This window comes from Pelodiscus sinensis, chromosome 6, assembly GCF_049634645.1.
Source record: "Pelodiscus sinensis isolate JC-2024 chromosome 6, ASM4963464v1, whole genome shotgun sequence".
Lineage (NCBI taxonomy): Eukaryota > Metazoa > Chordata > Testudines > Trionychidae > Pelodiscus > Pelodiscus sinensis.
Window position 1 is genome coordinate 55,009,599 of NC_134716.1, and position 23,590 is coordinate 55,033,188.

Genomic DNA, 23,590 nt, shown 5'->3' on the forward strand with positions numbered 1-23,590 from the left:
CATGTGAACAACTTATCAATGGTCATGGTGGATTCACTATCATTGGAAATTCGTAAATCAAGAATGGATGTTTTTCTACGAGATATGCTCTATTCTATTCCAAAGAAGAATTGTTTAGATTAGGGATGTTAAATTTCAATTTATCAGCTAATTGAGTAGTTGATGGAATTTCTATTGACTACTTGATTAGTCAATAAAGGGGTACTTGCTATCCAGCTGCACCTCTGCCATTTCAAAGGCAGAGGTGTAGCAGGGAACCTGTGCGGAGTCCCAACTGCTGCCCCTCTCTCTCCAGAGGGGAGGTTCCTCGCGGGCTCCCATTTCAAAGGGAGAAGCACAGCAGTGAGGATCCTGCACAAGCAAGGGACTGTTTCAGTACCCGCTTGCACAGGTACCCTGCTGTGCCTCTGCCTTTGAAATGTACAAGAGCCACAGGTGACTCTTGTACATTTCAAAGGCAAAGGCACAGTGGGATAGCGAGTGCCCCCTTTATTGACAATCGAGTAGTTGATGGAAATTCCATCAAGTAGCTGATTAATCGAAATTTAACATCCCTACTCCTGAGTTGCCGGCCAATGACTGTCCTTAAACTCTTTTTTTTTCCTTTTTCAAATTTTATTAACTCGGACAAGTCCTCAGAACACTAAATGTATGGTGTCCTTCAAACTTCTACAACTACTTCTCAACTTCCCCATTCCAGGCCGGTATGTGGGGGTGGGGAGGTGCGAAGGGTGCAAATGCACCCTCTCCCCCTCCCCCCATGATACCCTAAGCTGGCCCAGCTGAGCTGCATGCCAGCTCCTGGATACTCCTCAGCCCAGATGAGCTGCATGCAGACTCCCACCCAAATAAGCTGTATGCCTGTTCTAGTTCCCACCTCCCCCGCGCCCAGCTGAGATGTGCTAAGCTTCCCCGCCTCCCCCCTCAGCCCAGATGAACACACACCAGCTCCCGTTCCCCTCTCCCCCACAGCCTAGCTGAGCTGCATGCCAACTCCCAGTCCCCCCCTGAGCCCAAACCTGTTTGGCCCCCAAACCTGAAGGGGAAGAGAATGGTCAAATTTCAATTAAGAAATTGCTTCACTCCAAACTTTCCCTGGGCCCACCCTCACTTAGCAGAAGTCTTTTCACACTTGAAAAGTAATACTAACTTTACTGTAGCAAATTATTTAAAAATAGCATTGTAACCAGAGTGGTAGACATTTTAAAGAGGAAAGCTATACGTATCTCCCTAATATTTTTTACATATCTTGATGATCTTTAGAATGCCTCTAACTATAAAATGCTGCAGAATATTCATTTGAAAAGTACTGATGGAGATAAAGCCAGTATTGAGATATGGTGTTTCATGGTCTAATTCCTTAGCTGGAGTCAAGATCAAATGGCCAAAAAATCATTATGATCTGATTGTTGTTCAGTCATGCACTCTTGTGGAATGAGATGATGGTCTCAATTCACTTCCCAATGGACATGTCTACATCAAACATGCCAACTGTATATTTCCATCTTGAACACATCACTGGAAACACCACATAAACCTCCTCTCAAGAATCTGAGGGCTGTATTTTAAGTGGTCTACCTTTCACAAGAAACAAGTAAAGGAAAGTTCTCTTCCTGAATAGAGCTAATAGGTCAAAGATTACCTTGTATTAAGGATGCTAAATTGCAGTAAATTGACTAGTCAAGGGGCACTTCTGCAATTCTCCTGCTGGGGCTCATGTACATTTCAAAGGAGGAATGCGGAACTCCGCGTACAGCCCAGGGCAAGTGGGAAAACCTGGGCTGCACATGGGTGCTTGCTTTGAAATGTACAAGAGTCTCCAGAGGGAGTCCAAAGCCACAGAGCATCCACACCTCAAAACCAGATCAAAAAAAGCGATCTTCTTTCGAAAGAAGCTTGCAGTTTAGACGTACCCTCTTATTCACTATACTTTCCAAGTAGGGATAGCACATACTTGACCCATCATTAGAAAGATACAATATTGATGGCGACAACTTACTTTACTCTTTTCAAATTTAAATAAAGATAATGGGTGTCATTCTTCACTGGCTTGCATTTGGTGTAGTTGTCTAAAAATGGGCAAAGTGGGTACAGAACATTCCCATTTTGATTTAGTAGCATTTTTATATCCACTTTGTATAGGTTTAAAGACTATACAAGGTTCAGAAGAATGGAAAATCAGGCCCAGTGTAGTATGCAGAAGTGTGCAGCTGCTGCCCTCTATTTCAAAAGAGAAAAAGTAGTCAGATTTACCCTTTAAGCCATTTGGTGCTGCTTCATCTTGTGAAATACTGAAATATTATTCTGTGTGTTTTTCAGACACCAAGTCTTCCTAGTGCAGTTAAAACTAGGCCACAAGTGTCGTCTTAAACTTGAATCCCTCATGGCATACATGCCATACTATAAAATGCTAAAACCAACAGTACAAGGATCTTATAGTAGCCATTCTGTAACTTTTCATCTATTCATATTTTATTCTCCATGCAACTACTCGGATTCCTCTGTTTTGCATTACACATGCGTGGTTATCAGGGACCAATCCTGAAAGAGCCCAGAGAACTCCAGTACATTCAGTTGGAAGTTGCATGTATTGAAGATCCTCAGGAGCAGACTGAGTATTCTCTAATTATCACTATTAACAACACATGGAGAAAGTGAAGAAGTGAAAAAGCCAAATTTCGCCCTTCTTGGCTGGGATAGTCACTAAGATACAGGAACACTGGTGACAACAGTAGGAGAAATAAGAGGAACTTTTCAAGCTGAGAAGAGTTGAATTAAATGTCTTGTGTTCGAACATAAGCAGGAACTGCAAGGCTAAAGGATTATGTTCAATGGAGACAAAACTTCTCAGGAGTGAGCTCACCATTTTTAAGGTGACTGAGAAAGAGATAAGAAATTGTTTGCACATCTAAGCACTTAAACTAGTGAGATGCCTTCTAATAATTTGTAAAGGGAACTGAAATAGTTCTTGCACTAAAGTATATCACTGACAAGTAATAATTTACTAATAATTTGCTATTTAACTAAATAGTAAAAATGACAGCTAGAATTTTTAATAATGAAAGAGGAACCATAAAGAGAAACCAAAGTGAAACAAACCTGTCCCTTCATAATTGTTTCTGAACCATCCTGCTCTGCTTTATCACCAAACATCCTTTCACTCACCAGGATTTTATTTATGCTTTCTGCAGAACAAAATCTCCACATGGGAAAGGGTATTCTGATCAGACTGCAGTTCAGATGAGGTCAGGGTGTGGCATTTAATTGTTTGTCTACATTGGAAAAAACAATGTTGCCTAAAGGCAATCCAGGAGGGACTGTGCTTCAGAAGCCAATTCCTACCTGAGCTGCTTGGAATATAGAGGAAGAGCACACACTCAACCAAGCCTTTGAGTGAGACAGCCTGTGACCACTTATTGTGTGCCAGTGTCTGCAGCACCTGGAAGCACTGGGGAAATCCCTGCTCTCTCAAGGATAGGGTCTGCTACTATGCCAGGCCTAGGTAAAATCTGCTGAAGCAATTACAGGAAGTAAAATGCTCCATATTCTCCTCTTCTCCCATGAAAAAGTAGTAAGCAGTACGCCTGTTTTCTAACCATGGAAGAGCCTAACTAGTGAACAGAAGTTGGAAATAGTTCTGTTTACTGACAGAAAAATGCTAACAGAAAATGTTCAGCAGACAGCAGCTCAGCTTTAAAAGAAAATATTTAGTTTTCTACAAGGGACAAGTAAGCAAAAAGAGTGATTGGTTAGCTTTAGTTTAAAGGCTGAGCACATAATTTGGTTTTAACTGTATAATGTTTAGTTTTTAAGCAAACAATGTCATAGAAAAGTTTGCTTTCATATGAAGCTCTACAATTTCTATTAAATATAATTTTCTGTATCTATAAAACACACCATCAACTTTGGCACATGACCAAAATAGAAGTGTGATCACTTTACTGGAAATATATGCAGCATTGGGTAATGCTGTTAAGACAGTATTCAAGTTTTCCAGAATACTACAATCATAGAACTCAGCACCACCTAGATCAGGGAGGAGCAATAAAAAAAACGGCAGCCTGCAGGGTTAGTCACTAGTGGACCTCCACCACTACGTTTACTTGCACTTCCGCTGCTCCACAGGTATCAGAGGACTGTAGCTCTGGTTGGCTGCGAATTGCCATTTGCCGCCAATTGGAGCAGCAGAAAGTGTTGAGGACCAGGATGCCGATTCCTGCCACTTGCATTGGCCACGAACAGCGATTCACAGCCAACAAGACCTGTGATCCTCCGATACCTGTGAAGACGCAGGTAAACATGGAGGTGGGGGCCCGACAGGGACTAAGCCTGTGGACCAGATCCGGCCTGCAGGCTGGAATTTGCCCACCCCTGATCTAGACCATCCCTGACAGCTGTTTGTCTAACCTGTTCTTAAATATCTCCATTGATAGAGATTCTACAATCTCCCTAGGCAATGTATTCCAGTGTTTAATAACTTTGGGTATGTCTACCCTTACTTCCTAGTTCGAGCTAGGGATGCAAATGTAGGCGACCGAAATTACTAATGAAGCAGGGATTTAAATATCCCATGCTTCATTAGCATGATCTCACCAGCATGTTACTCCACTCAACAACTGATTCGAACTAGGATGTGCACGCTTGGACGCGTTGTTCGAACCAAGGGATTTGGTTTGAACTAACGTTACTCCTCACGGTCGCCTACATTTGCATCCCTAGCTCGAACTAGGTAGCAAGTGTAGACATACCTTCTCACAGCACGTTTTCCCTAATATCCAACCTAAACCTCCCTTGTTTCCATGTAAGCCCATTGCTTCTTGTCCTTTCATCAGAGGTCCCTCCTCCTTATAACCATCTTTTCGGTACTTGACTAGAGACAGTTAATCCCCTATGGGTGCAGAAGGATATTTTTTACATTCACATAAGCAATTTTCAAGACAGAATTTATCTCAGATTTCATTTGGAGAAGGAGTTTTCAATTCCAGCTACAACTGACAGGAAATGTCAGGGCAAAAGCTGCCTGGGAGGTGTGCAGGTTCAACCATCTCATGGGGCTTATCTAGACTACGCTAGAGTGTCGAAAGAAGAGATGCAATCTTAAGATCTCACTTTCGAAAGCGGGGCTTTCAAAAGCGAAAGTAGTTTAGATGCGGCTCTCTCAGTGACCTCCCCCCCCTTTGTCGAAAAGCCATGTAAACGTCATTTTTTGAGGAAGAGTGGCTTTTCGACAAGGGTGGGAGAAGGGTCACTGAAAAAGCCACATCTAAACTATTTTCATGTTCAAAAGCTCTGCTTTAGAAAGTGAGATCGAAAGAATATATGCAAATTCCCACGGAATCTGCATATCCTCTTTTGACACTCTAGCGTAGTCTAGATGAGCCCATGGATATGTCAGTAGATGATATGCCTCTCCCTCCTCCAATCTGTGGGCAGTAGTGTCCTGCTCCCATCTCTTTCAGAGCCAAGGCCAAGGGCTGCTTGTGTCACTGAAGCCTGAAGAATTTTTTTTTTTCCAGGAAAAATTTTTTGCTGCCACATTTTTGTTTCTGCTGTATATTATGGAAACCACTTCAATTCAGGGGAGGCACTAGCACTGTGAGTTCTAGCACTTACATCTGAGCTTCTACCAGGTCTAGATGGCATTAAGCTGAACTATTTTTTTCATTTATTTCAAGGACAAAGTCCTTCTTTGTAGTGGATGGCTTTCTGCTCTGTGTGAGAATTTTCTGAACAGCACAGGAGTAGTTTCCATCAGCAGCACTCAACCAGCCAATAGCCAAGCAGTTAGGTGCAAAGACTTTAGGTCTGCATGCAACAAAGACCATCACTGTAAGCTATTATGTTCAGGCCATCTAGGAAATGGAAGGGAAGCTGGCAGGACATTTGCATTAGCGCTGATGGTCAAAACACGTCTCAGTCGGACAAAATTAGGATGACTGTGGCTTTGTCCCATCTGATCTGGGGAAATTATTGGAAAAACATATAAGTGGCCTGGACGACACTAGAGCAGGAAGACACATGGCAAGGAAACACTGCACAGGTATCCTCTGGATTCGTACACACTCGGAATCTTGGAAAGATTTGTAGTTGGACAGAAAAGCTCTTCTACCACTTCTATCTTTAGCTTGCTATCTTGATTAGCACTAGCACAGATCTCACTCCTCAAGCTGTCAGCCCCTCTTAGTGCCAGATTTCAGTAATAGCGGTGACAGCACTACTTTCCATGCTGATGGCGTCAGTATTAGGAAAAAATATTTCACTAGGAGGGTGGTGAAGAACTGGAATGGGTTACGTAGTGAGGTGGTGGAATCTACATCCCTAGAGGTTTTTAAGTCCTGGCTTGACAAAGCCCTAAGTGGGATGAGTTAGTTGGGGTTGGTCCTGCTTTTAGGAGAGGGCTGGACTCGATAACCTGCTGAGGTCTCTTTCAGCCCTATGATTCTAGAGTTTTATTTGGAACTACAGACCAGCAGATGAGACACCCACAAGATCCAAGCTCACTACTAGAGGTCAGAAGGAACAGAGAAGGTTGTGGGCCACTCCACCCTTTGTGCCCTTGTACAGAGGCACAAGATACACATGGACCCTTGGTGAACACTGTTATTTCAGCAACTGACCTCATGTGCATAAGGGACATGAACAAGTGCATTTACCCTGTCATATAATGGAAGTACCAGCATATTTCCAGTGCCCTCAGAATTAATTCCCTACTCTGTGCTTTTAACTCTATCAAGGGGAAGGCAGAAGGCTCCAAGTAGAAAAGTAAGTGGTTATACATGTGTCTCTCTGAAGTGTCCTGCTGGTGAGAGAAGGACCAAAAGAGTCATATAGAAGGACCAGTTCCTCATATAACTGTCCTCAGAATGGCAAGACCAGAACCTAATATTACCATGGAAACTAGAACTGTGCAAGGATTACAAGCCACATCTTCTCCCTCTGTGCATGCTCAAAAATCCTTCCCTGAGGGGGGAAACTAGAAGCTTCCCAGAGTTGGTTGTACACACTATTCTGCTAAAGATTCATACACAGAACTCCCATTACTAATAATGGGAGTTATTGTTGAACTTCAACAGGGAAGCAGACACATCCACAGTATTTTAACTGTTAGAAACACTAATGAGTAAGGACTTATCCCTCTAATCCACTGTTTCAAGTTCTGATAGAGCACAATGCCAAAATATTCAACAAACTATATTCCATTTTGTAAAGTGATATTTTTTCCAATCTCTTATTTGTCTGAACATTATTCATGGCCTGTAAAAAAAATCTGTAAGAATGCACTGGGATCATTTACATGGTTATTTCCAACAGGAAGCGCCTGAAGCTGTATACAGAGTTCTTTTGATCTATTACAATCAGCTGATAGGCCTCCCTGGTGGGAAAACAGATTGCTCATATTTGGAAGGAAATCTAGAAGTGCACACAATGAGCAAATCTATTAAATAGCATACATGAGTTCATATGCTATAGAATTTGAACTTAAGAGTTACATTACACAGCTAAAACTGATTGGCTGCTAATATTGCTGAGATGCACCTAGCAGACTATGCTGCCAAATCAAAGGGTCAAGTACAATTAAGTTGTTGTCCAGAGCATTCAGACTATACAAATCAACACATCTGTACAAATACCAATTCAACATTTAAAAATCCACCTGAGTTTACAGGAGACAAGGTGCTGATTTGCTCTTGCGCATAAGCCAAAGAATGAAGTCGTAGTTCTGAGATTAACTGCACTAGCTCCAAATCACCATCTTTTTCAGACAGGGCCAAGCACTGTAGAGAAGTCCATACTGTATGAGTGGAGTATTTTTTTTAAAAGACCAACTACATTTTATTAAATATCTAAAATCTGTCTGAAAGGCTAAAGAGAGAACTTTCTTCTTTCCCTCTTAAAGGTTATGGCATAGGCAAACACAATATTTGTTATTCAGTTGTCTTCTCCATTTTATGGTGATATTCTCCCCCCTCCCCCCAACACACACACACACACACACACACACACACACACACACACACACACACACACACACACACACACAGTAGTAGTTATGGATTGCTTTCCAGGTGTCCAATGTCTGAGGCAAAATTAGGATTTGCAAATATTCTGAACTGATTTTTGGAAGTGCTTTAATTTTTCAGCTTCCTGGCTGGCTTCAAACATTTCTTGTAAAGGGAAAAAAAATCTGAAGATTGCTTATAAAACTTTCATTTTCACATTAAATTTAATTTTTATTTTCAATGATAGTATAGTATCACCTCTTAATATAGTTCTCTCTCTTCTCCCAATACACCAATCAACTCAAATACATTTTAAAAACTGAAAAAGGAAGGATAAAACTTCTTTGGATTTTTAACTTTTCTGCTTGGATCTTAACCTTCAGTTGTAGGTATGATGGTGTAAAACAGGGGTGGCCAACCCGTTCCAGATGAAGAACCACAAGAGCATGAAGAGCTGGAATATAGTTGAGGGGGAAAAAAAGGAGGAACACAAAAACCCGGGGAAAAGTTGTTAACACCCCCCCCCCCCAAAATGCAAAAGTGCTACCCTGGGGGAAAAATAGGTTCTGGTACAACTTTAACAACTTTTCCCCTGGTCTTTGCTGCCCCGCCTCGCCCCCCGCCTTTTTTTTTTGTGCTCAACTTTGTCCCAGCTCTTCATGCTGTCTCCACTGCTATTGTGGCTCACAAATAAAGCACTGGGAAGGGGTGAGAGGTGCAAGATCTGGGAGAGAATTTGGGTGCAGGAACAAGTAGAGAAGAGGATGCTGTCTCAGGGATGGGGCTCCAGGCTGGAGAGTGTTGGGGTCAGGTGGAGGGTCGGGGTGCTGAACAAGCCTCAGGCTTGTGGCTGTGAGGGTGCAGGAGTTTAGGTTGGGGTGAATGAGGGGCTCAGGGCGTGGCGGCTGGGAGTATGATGGGCTCAGGACACAGATTTGCAGTGTGTGGATGGTGCAGGAGTATTGTAGTAGAAGACTGGGGATGTGAGGGTGCAGGAGTTGGGGACATGAGAGGCTCAGGACAGGGGGTTCCAGTGTATGATAGGCTCAGGTTTGGGGTTGGGGGCTGCAGGAGTGTTATGATGCTGTGGCCAGATGGGGGGTTGGCCTCAATTGGGGGCTTGTTGGCCAGGATTCATTTTTAAATAAAATATGTCAAACACCAAATGTTTCAGCATTGTCTTTATTTATGAGAGGGGTGTCAGGGGTCACTGACCCACTGAAAAGTCAGTCAGGGCCACACATGTGAGTTGAAAAAACACAACTGCTCCAAACCCCCCCAAGCCTCACTAATATAGCCCCAACTGTGCTGGTGGGGGCAGAGGACAGGATGCTGGGGCAGGGTACTCATGGGGGGGTCTGGTCAGGAGAGTACAGACACAGCTGGGGCCAGTAGCTGGGGATCCCAGTTCTCAGGAAGTGCGCTTGCTGGTCTTCCCCTCTTCCATGCACTGTCCTCCCCCTCCCTCCACCGCTCTAACCCAATCCTCCTCCCCTTCTCCAGAGCCAGGCACACTCCCCCCAACCCAATGCCCCTCCCCTTCCCCAGAGCCAGTAACACACACCCCAACCCAATTCCCATCCCCTTCCCCAGAGCCAGACACACACACCCCTAACCCAACCCTCTCCCCGCCCCTCTCCGAGCCAGGCACCAGCCCCCCTCTATACCAATCTCCCACCTCTCCCCCGCTCTAACCTAGTTATTGGGTCCCAGAGGCAGAACCACCCCTACAGCCACACGCATCTCCCTCCAGGTGCTGGGGCGAATGCGCTGAGCGGCCAGCCTTGAGATGTACTGGCTGGGACACCGTGAGTATCCCCCCAACCCAGTCCCCCCCCCTTTTCTTTCCTCTTCCCTTCCCCAGACTAGAGCCAAGCCCCCTCCTCTCCTCTCCCTCCCCCCCTCCCCCCCGCACTGCTACAGCCGTGTGTCTCCTTCCAGGCGCTAGGGTGCATGCACTGAGCGGCTGGCACCATGCGTACCCCCACCCTAACCCACCTCCCCCTTCCATGCGTACCCCCACCCACCATGCGTACCCCCACCCTCCCCTTCCCTTCATTTAGTTTCATATTTTATATTGTGTGTATATATACATACATATACCTCCCATCAGTATGATTGCCAGGTGTCTGGTATTGACCCAGACAATCCAGTATTTTCACCTCCTAAAAAAATTCAGAAAATACCGGACACCTAAAATGTATTTTCTGATTTTTTTCCCTGCCAGGAGGCAAAAATACCGGACACATGGCAACCCTATGTCAGCAACCAGGCCCAGTCCCAACCCCCACTTCCTCGCATTCAGGATGTGATCAAAAGTGATTAAACCTTCGGATCGCTACCCCCCCCCCCCCCCGCTTCTCTATGTAGGAACTAACGATACGGCCAAGAATGACGTTGAGTGGATCACTGCAGATTATGTAGCGCTGGGAAGAAGGATGAAGGAATATGAAGCGCAAGTGGTGTTCTCGTCCATCCTTCCAGTTGAAGGAAAAGGTACCGATAGGGATTGTCAAATTGAGGAAGTAAATGCATGGTTTTGAAGGTGGTGTCAGAGAGGGCTTTTGTTTCTTTGACCATGGAACTCTGTTTCAAGCACAAGGATTGTTAGGAAGAGATGGGATCCACCTAACCAAGAGAGGAAAGAGCATCTTCGTGGGCAGGCTTGAAAACCTAGTGAGGAGGGCTTTAAACTAGGTTTGTTGGGGGGATGGTGACCAAACCCCTGAGGTAAGTGAGGAAGTCGGATACTGGGATGAAACACAAGGAGGAACAAGCAAAAAAGGAGGACCCCTGATTCGGATGGAGAAGGTAGGGTGATCAACTGGTTATCTAAGATGTTTGTACACAAATGCAAGAAGCCTGGGAAACAAACAGGAAGAATTACTCAGACTCATAGACTTTAAGGTCAGAAGGGACCATTATGATCATCTAGTCTGACCCCCTGCAAAATGCAGGCCACAGAATCTCACCCACCCCTCCCAGAATAATCATCTCACCTATATCTCAGATATTGAAGCCTTCAAATACTTTGAAGACCCCAAGATGCAGAGAATCCTCTAGCTGTGATCTGTACCCCATGCTACAGAGGAAGGCGAAAAATCTCCAGGGTCTCTGCCAATCTACCCTGGAGGAAAATTCCTTCCCAACCCCAAATATGGCGATCAGCTAAACCCTGAGCATGTGGGCAAGACTCATCAGCCAGACACCCAGAAAGTTCTCTAGTAATTCCTATCATCCCTCCATTGACCTATTTCCCACTGATAATGAATGGTCAATTAGTTACCAAGATCATGTTATCTCATCAAACCATCCCCTTCATAAACCCATCTAGTTTAATCTTAATTAGAAGCCTTGGCCCAGTCAAAGGACTAAGATTTGATTGGAATAACGGAGACTTGGCGGGATGACTCGCATGACTGGAGCACTGTCATGGAAGGGTATAAGCTGTTTAGGAAGAACAGTCAGGGGAGAAAAGGAGGAGGAGTTGCATTGTATGTAAGAGGGCAGTATGATTGCTCGCAGCTCCCGTATTTAGAGGGAGAAAAGACTGTTGAGAGTCTATGGGTTAAGGTGGAATCAACAAGGGTGATGTTGTGGTTGGTGTCTGCTTTAGATCACCAGATCAGGTGGATAAGTTAGACAACGCTTTCTTCAGACAACTGACAGAAGCTTCCAGATTGCAGGCCCTGGTTCTCAAGGGGGGACTTCAATCACCCTGACATTTGTTGAGAGACCAATACAGCAGTACACAGAGAATCCAGGAAGTTTTTGGAGAATATTAGAGATAACTTCTTGGTACAAGTGCTGAAGGAACCAATCAAAGGCCATGCACAGCTTGACCTACTGCTCACAAACAGGGAGGAACGAATAGGGGAATAAGAGATGGGTGACAACCTGGGAAGCAGTGATCATGAGATGGTAGATTTTAGGATCCTGACCAAAGGAAGAAAGGAGAGTAGCAAAATACACACCCTGGACCTCAGAAAAGCAGACTTTGACTCCCTCAGAGAACTGATGGGCAGGATTTCCTGGGATGCTTACATGAAGGGAAAAGGAGTCCAGGAGAGCTGGCAGTATTTTAAAGAAGGTTTATTAAAGGCACAGGAACAAACCATCCCGATGTGCAGCAAGAAAAGCAAATATGGTAGGTGATCAGGGACATCCTTGGTGAGCTTAAACACAAAAAGGAAGCTTACAAGAAGGGGAAAATTGGACAGATGACTAGGGAGGAGTATAAATATATTGCTTGAGAATGCAGGGGAGTTATCAGGAAGGTGAAAGTGCAATTGGAATTACAGCTAGCAAGTGATGTGAAGGATAACAAGAAAGGTTTCTATAGGCATGTTAGCAATAAGAGGGTGATCAGAGCGGGTGTGGGGCCCTTACTGGATGAGGGAGGTAACCTAGTGACAGATGATGTGGGAAAAGCTGAAGTACTCAGGGCTTTCTTTGCCTCTGTCTTCACGGACAAGGTCAACTCCCAGACAAATGCACTAGGCAATGCAGTATGGGAAGGAGGTGGACAGCCCTTGGTGAGGAAAGAACAACTTAGGAACTATTTAGAAAAACTAAACATACACAAATCCATGGGCCCAGATTTAATGCATCCAAGGATACTGAGGGAGTTGGCAAATGTCATTCCGGAGTCTTTGGTCATTATCTTTGAAAACTCATACAGATCAGGAGAGATCCCAGATGACTGGAAAAAAGCAAATGTAGTGCCCATCTCTAAAAAAAGTGAAGAAGGACAATCCAGGGAACTACAGACCAGTCGGCCTTACCTAAGTCCTTGGAAAAATCATGGAGGGGATCCTCAAGGAATCCATTTTGAAGCACTTGGAAGAGGAGACAGTGATCAGGAATAGTCAACATGGATTCACCAAGGGCAGGGCAGGCCTGACTAATCTGATTATCTTCCATGATGAGGTAACTGTCTCTGTGGATATTGGAAAGTCAGTAGATGTGATATACCTTGACTTTAGCAAAGCTTTTGATACGATCTCCCACAATATTCTTTCCGGCAAATTAAGAGAATATGGATTGGATAAATGGACTGTACAATGGATAGAAAGCTGTCTAGACTGTTGGGTCCAACAGTTCTAAGACTGGTTTTGTTCAACATCTTTATTAATGACCTGGATGAGGGGAGGGATTGAACCCTCAGCAAGTTCGCAGATGACACTAAGCTTAGATGAGAGCTAGATATGCTGGAAGACAGGAACAGGGTCCAGAGTGACCTGGACAAATTAGAGGATTGGGCCAAAAGAAATCTGATTAGGTTCAACAAGGACAAGTGTAGAGAACTACACTTGGGATGGAAGAATCCCAAGCATTGTTACAGGCTGGGGACTGAATGGCTAGGTAGCAGTTCTGCAGAAAAGGACGCGGGGATTACAGTGGATGAGAAGCTGGATATGAGGCAACAGTGTGCCCTTGTAGCCAAGAAGACTAATGGCATATTAGGGTGCATTAGGAGGAGCATTGCCAGCAGATCCAGAGAAGTGATTATTCCCCTTTATTCGGCTCTGGTGAGGCCACATATGGAGTACTGTGTCCAGTTCTGGGACCCCCACTATAGGAAGGATGTGAACGCACTGGAGAGGGTCCAGCGGAGGATGACCAAAATGACTTGGGGGCTGGAGTGCGTGACCTATGAGGAGAGACTCAGGAATTTGAGTTTGTTTATTCTGCAAAAGAAAAGAGTGAGGGGGGATTTGATAGCAGCCTTCAACTTCCTGAAGGGAGGTTCCAAAGAGGATGGAGAGAGGCTGTTCACAGTAGTGATGGATGGCAGAACAAGAAACAATGGTCTGAAGTTACAGTGGGGGACGTCAAGGTTGGATATTAGGAAAAACTATTTCACTAGGAGGGTGGTGAAGCACTGGAATGGGTTACCTAGGGAGGTGGTGGAATCTCCATCCCTAGAGGTTTTTAAGTCTCAGCTTGACAAAGCCCTGGCTGGGTTGATTTAGTTAGGATTGGTCCTGCCTTGGGCAGGGGACTGGACCTGATGACTTCCTGAGGTCTCTTCCAGCTCTGGGATTCTATGACCAGGGTGCCTCACAAGCAGGGGCTGCTCCAGTGTCCTGAACAGAGCAGCCCCTGCCTGTGGGGTACCCAGGCCCACTACATCTAAGGGCTGCACTAGAGCAACCCCTGTCTGCAGCAGCCCACTCCTCCCACCATGGGACTGGTGCAGCCCCCTGCTCACAACAAGTGAGGAGCTTTTCGAGCCCTACCAGTTAACCCCTCTCATCCCTAGTTAAAATAACACATCTATATACAAATTAGCAGGGCTCGACGATTGCGGCAAAAGCCACTCTCCAGCCCTACACTGCACATGTGCGAGACCCTCACTGCGCATGCGCAGACTGCCGGTGAACGGGGCAACAGGCTGAAATCTACTCGCCATAGGTGAGTAGATAAGCGTATTTGTCGAGCACTGCAAATTAGGGATGCTAGATAACAGGTAACAGAATAGCATGAATTCTTAGTGGTTATTTGACTATTCTATAGTTCCAGGGGGCTGGTCTGGCAGTCAGTGTGCGCTGGACCCCGCTCCTGGGGAGCCCCCTCTACCTGACACTGCTGCCTCTGTATCAGAGGAAGCAGTGTGGGATGCTAGGTGAGAGCCAATCTGCGAGGGGAGCCAGTTTAAAAACCAGAGCTCCCCGCAGACAGAGGCTACTGGCGGGGAAGGGGGGGGCAGAGAAGTGAATGGCAGCCTGTGTCCGGGCTTTTAAGTCAGCTCTCCCCAGTACCAGCTCCCGCCTGCCCCCCTCAACCCGCTGCCTCTGATACAGAAGCAGCAAAGGGAGGTGAAATGTGAGGGGAAATCCTAGGCTAATTGGTTAATCATCTACTCATTGACATCCCTAATACAAATCAGTACACAGTGTCTGACAAAGTTCTCTCTAGAATCTGAGTGTGCAAAAACACTATAACTAAACAAATTTATACTTTTGTCATTCTCGAGAATTGGACACAGACTTCAAAATATTTCTTAATAAAATGGGCTTAAAAGATACACATGTTTTCCTTCTCCACTTGCTATGAAATTTAAGATCTTTAAGGCTGGCAACAGTCACTCTGAGTGAAAATTGCAACTCAAAAAAACCAAACAAACAGTTTCAGATTAAATTTATAACTTTGCAAGTAAAACACAGAAGTTGCATTCACAAAGAAAGACTCAAATTGATAGTCTCAGATCAAAAGCCTGCAACCTTGCTTTCCTTCCTTCTTAAGCCTGCCACTAAGTCTTAATAATATAAAACAGCATTTATAACTTATCGACATTTTCTAGGCTACTTTAAATATTAGCAACAATGCAGAAAATTCACAAACAGGAATCCTTGGGAGCTTCTAAACATCAATAAAAGTAACAAAATTAATGGGCAAATATCTACAACTTGCCTTTAGAGATTAATACTAACAAATTGTCAATGTGTATTTTCACAAATATGCACACAATATATGCATATACACTGAATGCCACTTACTGGCAAACCCAATATTAACAACTGGCTAACAAACATTTTGCTGAGAAACAATCCCATCCTACTGACTTTAATGTTAATGGGATTCTGATGTTGATAACAGGTAACAGGTGCCTGCCATTTATGAACACCTATTTGGCATGTGTGCCCTGGTCACAACAACCCCACAAACACGTATATATCTGGAAGAGGGAGCTGAAATCAAGACAGCCATGGGAAATGCTGAGCCTTGTCCTGGTTCTCGTGCCCCAAGGCTTGGTGTGTCCCCAATACTTCTTTCTTGGCTTAAGCTCTGCATATCTGCCTTCCACCTACTGGCAACCTTTGGATAACAGCAACTTTTTGAATAGTAATAGAGATGTAGCCATGTTAGTCTGGTCTTGCTGAAACAAAAGACAGGACTATGCAGCACGTTAAAGATTAACAAGATGGTTTATTAGGTGATGAGCTTTCATGGGCCAGACCCACTTCCTCAGATCAAATTGTGGAAGAAAATTGGCATGACCATATACACCAAAGGGATACAATCAACACTTCCAGCTACCTCCAAGATACTACTGACTTCCTGAGAAAACTACAAAACATCAATAACCTCCCTGATAACACCATCCTTGCTACCATAGATTTAGAAGCTCTATACACCAACATCCCACATGAAGATGGATTACAAGCAATTAGAAACGCTATTCCAGAGGATACCACTGCCAATCTGGTAGCAGACCTATGTAACTTTGTTCTCACCCACAATTATTTCCAATTTGAGGACAACGTATAACTCCAGATCAGCGGCACAGCCATGGGTACCCGCATGGCCCCACAGTATGCTAACCTCTTTATTTATCTGTTTGCTCAGATCCTGTCCCCTTTTACCCCTGCTCTACTTATGCTACATCAGTGACATCTTTATGATCTGTACCCATGGCCATGAAACACTGGATGCATTCCACAGAGACTTGAACAACCTACACCCCACCATTAGTCTCAGCCTGGACCATTCTACATGAGAGATCCATTTCTTGGACACCACAATACAAATCACCAATGGTAAATTAGATACCACTCTACAGAAAACCCACTAACTCATACAGTTACCTACATGCCTCCAGCTCCCATCCAGAATACACCATACGATCCATCATCTATAGCCAAGCCCTTCGATACAACCGCATCTGCTCTAATCCCACTGACAGAGACCAGAAACTTCAGGATCTCTACCAAGCATTTATAAGTCTCAATTACCCACCCGGAGAAATAAAAAAAGCAAATTGAAAGAGCCAGACGAATACCTAGAAACCATCTACTTCAAGACAGACCCAAGAAAACCAACAATAGAACACCACTTGTCATCACCTATAGCCCCCAACTTAAACCCATCCAACACATTATCAATAAACTACAACCTATACTGGAACAGGACACTACACTCCAAGAGGCTCTGGGAGACAGACCCATAGTCTCCTATAGACAACCACCTAACCTCAGGATAATTCTTACCAACAACCACAGAACATACCACACTAATACCAACCCTGGAACTTTCCCTTGCAATAAACCCCGGTGCCAGCTTTGTCCACATATTTACTCTGCTGAAACCATCATTGGACCTAACCTTTTCAGTTATAAGATCAAGAACACATATTCCTGCTCATCCAGAAATATAATTTATGCTATCATGTGCCAACAATGTCCGTCTGCTACGTACATTGGACAAACTTCTCAGACACTTCACCAAAGAATCAATGCACACAAAACAGACAGTTGCACAAAGAAAAAAGTTTCTTGCCATTTCAACCAGCCTGGGCACTGTCTCAATGACCTGATTATGTGCATCCTGCTTCAAAGAGATTTTAACACAAGACTCAAAGAGAAGCCTCTGAACGGTCATTCATGCTTAAATTTGAAACTTTACGAATGGGCCTTAACAAAGATGCTAATTATCTTACCCAATTATCACCTCTTCACTGCCCACGAAACCTCATCACCTAATAGTCTATAAAGTACTGCATAGTCCTGTCTTTCGTTTCAGCAAATTTTTGCTGAGAGCAGAGAGGTTGCTAATAAGTATACATCTCCTGTGCATGTATAATAATGCTAAAGCTATCTGTTTTTAATACCATAACACCAAATATTTTATAATGCAAAAGTATATAGCATGTACAGAACACTACATCAATCATACACAAATACTTGTGCTGGCCAACATTTCTGTAAATCCTCCATTAAACTCATTTGAAAGTGAACCAAAGACTCATGTGGAATAAGTCATGGTTGCTTAGAACACTGGAAGAAAGACACAAAATGCTGCACTATTTCATGTCAACGTTATCTATAGTTCACTTCATTATTTCAAAGATTACTCGCAACTGAAACATAGTGCACTTCACATAAAATCCATTACTTATTCCTTTTCCTTAATACAGAAGGCAAGCTGCTAGAAGATAATCAGATCAACTTACAGTGCTCCTACATATCTGACACAAAACTGTATCCTAAGGAATGAAACAAGAAAACCTTGCATATCTATTTAAATGTAAAGTAAAAAAAAAAAAACCAACAATCACCACCACCACCCCCCTGAGGAAATTAACTATTTAAATGCAAAAAAAAAAATCCTGATTCACAATGTCCACTCCAAGAAACAAAATTAAACACAAATCTACCATAAATCATTACCTATTTTATATCAAAGACAACACTGTCAAATGTTAATTATGCCATGTCTCCTGAATAGCTGATGAAAGTACATAACTCATGCCCAGCCCTTTGGGATAGAAGCTGCTAATGTGGAGTCAATACACAGTGGGCTTTCTCTCCAATTCCCCACCATTGGCCCTACCTTTCAACACTTGTGTGCATTAATGATGTTAAGTATCATGTAATTGACTAGTCGAGTAGTTCAGTGTTTCTCAACCAGTGGTATGAGTACCCTTGGGGTACTCGAGAGAAGTCTGGGGAGTACATCAACACAACTGAAATTTGAAGAAAACTGAATTTTTGTTTTAAGTTTTACAGCACTTTATTATTCTGTCCTTTTTACACCCAAAAATTTCTGATTAAGTTATTTAAACAAATGTGTTGCAATGGCAGAAGAAAATGTTGTGTGTCTGAAAACTATAGGTACTGGGGGTATTTATAATTTTTTTTAAAGGGGGTACTTTTTTTGAAAAAGGGGTACTTTATAAAAAAAGTAGAGAAACACTGAAGTAGTCAATGCATTGACTATTCGATTAGTCGATAGAGCAGTGCTGCCCCCTTTGAAATGCCACAGCAGTGTTTTAAAGGGGGCAGTGCCACATGGAGCCTGGGATCAGCTGTGTGGCGCTGCCCCTTTGAAACACCACGGTGGCATTTCAAAGGGGCAGCACAGCGTGGAGTCCGGGTTCCCCCCGCTTGCTGACTCCATCTGATAGAGGCAGGGGGCGGGAGGGAGGTGACTAGTTGGCTAGCCTGTTGACTATTTGATAAGCATTTGCTTATTGGATAGTTGACTAGTCCTTAACATCCATAGTGTGCATACTGATGCTGTGAAAACTAAACTATTTACTGATTTTTCTGTGACTTAGTGTTTTCTCCCCATGCACCTCTTCCATGAAATTTATTAAAACTTTCCATGCTAAAACTGTAGCCTTAATGCAAAAAGTTCAGCTAAAAACTATAATTATATCTGAAATATTTTGAAATGGTGGCTTAACTTATGTCTGTTTCTGTCTGTCTTTCCAATACTAGGCAATGTCCTAATCCAGCAATTCTCTTAGGGTACATCCAGACAGCAGGGCTAAAGTCAAATTAAGCTACACAACTTGAGCTATGTCAATTGCATTGCTTAAGTCAAAATAGCTTAACTCAACTTTAGGTGCTGTCTACACAGCAGGAAGTCGAAGGAAGAACACTCTTTCTTTGACTTCCTTTACTCCTCGTGTAATGAGGGTTATTGAGTTGTTGTGTAGACGCGCACGCTGTTATTCTGAAATAGACACAGGGCCACCCACAACATTTTGGCACCTGAGGCACAGAGCTCAAATGACGTCCCCACGTCTCCTTGCTTGGGCCAAAACTTTGAAAGGTCTCAATTCTGCCTTCTTTCTGTTTTACTCCTCTCATGGCACTCCACCATCTCTGTGCATCTAGAGCAGAGAGGATACATATGCACCAGCAGCAGGCACAATTTTCTACACGCTGGGTCCTACTGGTGCGGCGTGCTCCCCCTGTCCCCAGTCTGGCACCTGAGGCGGCCACCTCAGTTCGCCTCATGGTAAGGCCAACCCTGAATAGACATAGCCTTCAGTATAGACATAGTCTTACTGATCATAATGAGAAAATCTGTTGTTAATTTCATTAAAAAAAAGTTAATCTCCTCCAAAAGTTTCCTTAGATACATTTTATGTTATGAAATGGATATTTGAACTAGAACTTTTAATGGATTCAATAGTTAAAATTCAACGAATGTCAAACACAAATAGCTACTGTTGAGGCACAGATTGTTTTTGTTTGTGAACTTTAAAACAAACCAACTAGCCAAAACAAACAGAGGTATTTCATTGTGTCCTCTATGCTCCCTGATCCAAATTAAATCATTATCCATTAGCATGTCAATGCCTTTTAGTCTCTCAATGGTTTGTGTGATTACTTTTTAAAATATTTTGTGAACAGAATTAATGCCAAATGGCATTCACTGTGACATTAAAATGGTGTATTAAAAGTTATTAATTTAGTGTTTTTACCCATATACATTTGCTTGCCAAAAATGCATGTCCTGTATCTAATACTGAAATGATTTTTCTTTCATATTACCATTAATTATGAATTTAAAATAATGTCTCTCAAGTAACATTATGTTCAGGTGTTACAGTATCTCCCAAATGTAACCATAATTCGTGTAAAATCCACTGTATCTTCTTGCTCATATGTAAAAGAACTGTATGTTAGCAACTCTGCTGTCATCAGGTCTATTTCCATATTGTCCCATCTGTTGTACCATCCTTCTTTCCCAGTCCTGCCATTCTGTTACTACAAATTCCTTTCCTTTTGCACACTCATTTTTCTGACTTGAACAACCTACTCCATTATAGTCTGTCAGCTCCTCCATCTGCAAAATGAAAATTACAGGGATATTCTGTAAGTTTCATTTGGCAAATTCTAATAGACAAAGGAAAAAAGAGAAACACATCATTGCATTGCAAATGAAACTTACTTGCAAGGTAGTAAAGTGTATTTATAAGAAGGACACGAGGATGGAGCAAAAGACATTTATGCAGAATGAGTTACTATGAGGCAGGGTACAGTATAAAGGTTGCAAATCTATGCATATCATGGCCATGGACCAAAAAAACCAATCAACCAACCAAAAAAATATCCACAACACCAAACCAGCCATGATTTTTATGGCTTTTCTAAATCTTTAGCACTTAAGACCTGCTCCATTAATGTTTACAAATTTGTCTGTGTGTCCAAAGAAATTATTATAATTTCTCATTATATACTATGATTTTTCTTCATTTTAGGAAAATGTAAATGACTGTCACTTTTTTAAGAACAACCAAATGAACAACCTTATATAAAAGAGAATTTTTTGAGAGTTTGCTGGAGTACTGAAGAATTCATTAGTGTTATTTTCGGTTAATTTTAAGATATAATCAAAAATAATAAATATAATCAGAGAGTCTCTCCACTCAATAAAAAACTGGAATCATTCCACTGACCTCTCTGGTATTACTTCAGCTTTACACCTATATAATTAAAATAAGAATATGGCCTTCTGGAATCACTTCTTAGCTCAATATTTTTCATTATATACTGTATTAATGAGAAAGAGAATGCAACTTGTACTTCTGCAGCCATTTTGGTTTTATAGTACAGTATTGCTAGTGTTAAAAAATGCAAACTTGTTTTGAAGAGACAGTAGAGAGGACTTACATAAAGTAATAGTTTGTACTTTTGCCATTAGAGAATCTCAAAACACTTCACAATTATATATTTTAATAACTTTGCTAAAAATAACTTTATCTGGGTTTTGAAGTGAAATACTAAAAAGTTTAGAAATGGCTGAATTCATGTTGCCTATGCTTTCTTAATTCAGTCTGTTGTACATATACATTATGATACAGTCTTCATTACATGTCACATAGCATTTTTTCCACCAGACCCCTGCCTCATTCAGTGCACAAGCAAGGGAGTACTCAGGGGGAAAGGCCACTGTTCAGAAACACTAGTCCTTCACATGTGCTGAATCCTCCCTGCCCTACCACCCCCAACGACAAAGTTTGCTGTGGCAAGTGAAAGTGTGAACACTGCTTTGTCTGCAGAAGAGCTCTTTTGCTGACAAAGCAAACTCCCCCCTCCTCCCCCCACAGGGGTGTAAGTATTTTATTGGCAAAAGTGCCAACAGAGTTTACAAGCTGACTTTTTGGGACAAAGCTGTGTGGACAGAGCTTTGTCACTAAAAGCTGTGCAGTGTAGACATACCCTAAACTGCAAACAATGGAGGTCTTACGGCTTCTCTCAGGACAATGTTGCAAGAGTCATTTCTAATGGAAAGTGCTCGGCAACTGTTAGGTCTCTATAAGCTCCCCACATCAGAAACTGATGTTGCTATCAGCACCCTTTATAACAAGTAAATTCAATATACCGGTGAGCTTTTCTCCATTTTACAAATGGGTAAACTGAGGGAGAAAGATTTACTTACGATCAAAGAGTCAGAGCTAGCATTCCTTGCTGCTAGTTAATCCACTAAACATTGCTGCTATTTTTCCTCCACCCACAGATGTCAGAAACAATACAGTAACATTTTTACCATCACTTCTTTGGTTGCTGTGGTAATTTGAGGAAGGATGAGAGAATAATAAATGACTAAATTGAAATAAATGTATCTAAAGAGAGTATTTTTATATTTGCATAAAAACAAGTTGTGACCAGCCTGAAAAACTCAGCTTCACCTGCTGCCTAGGCGCATTATTTTACAAAAACATATTTTATTGCAACCTATTTCTTAATTTCTGATTTATCACCATAGCCTTTGCATAATATATTTCTGTGGTTCATGGAACATGTATACAGGCAGTCCCCGGGTTACGTACAAGATAGGGACTGTAGGTTTGTTCTTAAGTTGAATTTGTATGTAAGTCGGAACTGGTACATATTGTAGGGGAAACTCTAGCCAAACATTTTTTTTAGTTTTGGATAGCATAGGGAAAGGTTAACTCCCCTCTAATGTTTGTTTTGCTGTCTGTTCCCCTGTTCAGAAGATTTCACATCTATTTCTGTCCCTGTGACAAACTCAGGACTAAAGGAGTAACTCATCAAATACCAGACAGCTCTGCACCATGCTTTGAGCTAATAGCTTTATTTCCACACACCACCCAGGGTTCTAGGAGGAGGGTCCTTTTTTTGCTAACACAATGAGGCCAGCACTTTGTTTGTTTTGGTGGAGTCTTTGTTTGCCCAGGGAGCCCAGCATGTATAGGGGGAGGAGGGGCGGAGAGGCTGCTTTTGTCTGCTGTTCGGCAGCCTGTTGCTCAGGGGAGGGGGCAGCCTGTTGCTGGCAGGGGGGGAGGGGGGAGGCGTGCAGGATGCGAGGCCGCGGGGGGGGGGGGGGGCAGCGGGCGTGGGGAGGCACTTTTCCTCTGCCCGGCAGCTCTGCGGGATCCCTGTCCCTGTGGCCAGCTGCTGCAGGCAGAGGCCAGATGGAGCCGGCAGGCCGGAGGAGCCGGCCGAAGAGGAGGAGGAGGTGGATTCTAGGACCCAGGTGAGCGAGCCCCTGGGACGCTGCTGCGCTCAGGGAGCCCGGCATGTATAGAGGGGAGGAGGGGCAGAGAGGCTGCTTTTGCCTGTTCGGCAGCCTGTTGCTCAGGGGAGGGGGCAGCCTGTTGCTGGCAGGGGGTGGGGGGGGGCAGCGGGCGTGGGGAGGCACTTTTCCTCTGCCCGGCAGCTCTGCAGGACCCCAGTCGGAGCCAGCTCGAGGAGGAGAAGGATCCTAGGACCCAGGTGAGCGAGCCCCGGGAATGCTGCTGCGCATGTGCGGGAGTTGCCTCACCCCGTTCGTATCTAGGGATCCGACGTAAGTCGGATCCACGTAAGTCGGGGACTGCCTGTACA

At 43.4% G+C, this 23,590-nt stretch overlaps 1 protein-coding gene across 7 annotated transcripts in view; it reads right to left on the reverse strand.

The window, feature by feature from the left end:
• SNCAIP (synuclein alpha interacting protein) overlaps positions 1-23,590 on the reverse strand; it is a 134,125-nt gene that overhangs the window by 100,184 nt on the left and 10,351 nt on the right. Inside the window, exon 2 of one of the 7 annotated variants that reach the window (XM_075931947.1) lies at positions 7,655-7,775. The exons of the other annotated variants lie outside the window; for them this stretch is intronic. The gene's annotated coding sequence lies outside the window, so the exon portion shown is untranslated. The remainder of the gene's footprint in view (positions 1-7,654; positions 7,776-23,590) is intronic. 7 annotated transcript variants of the gene reach the window in all.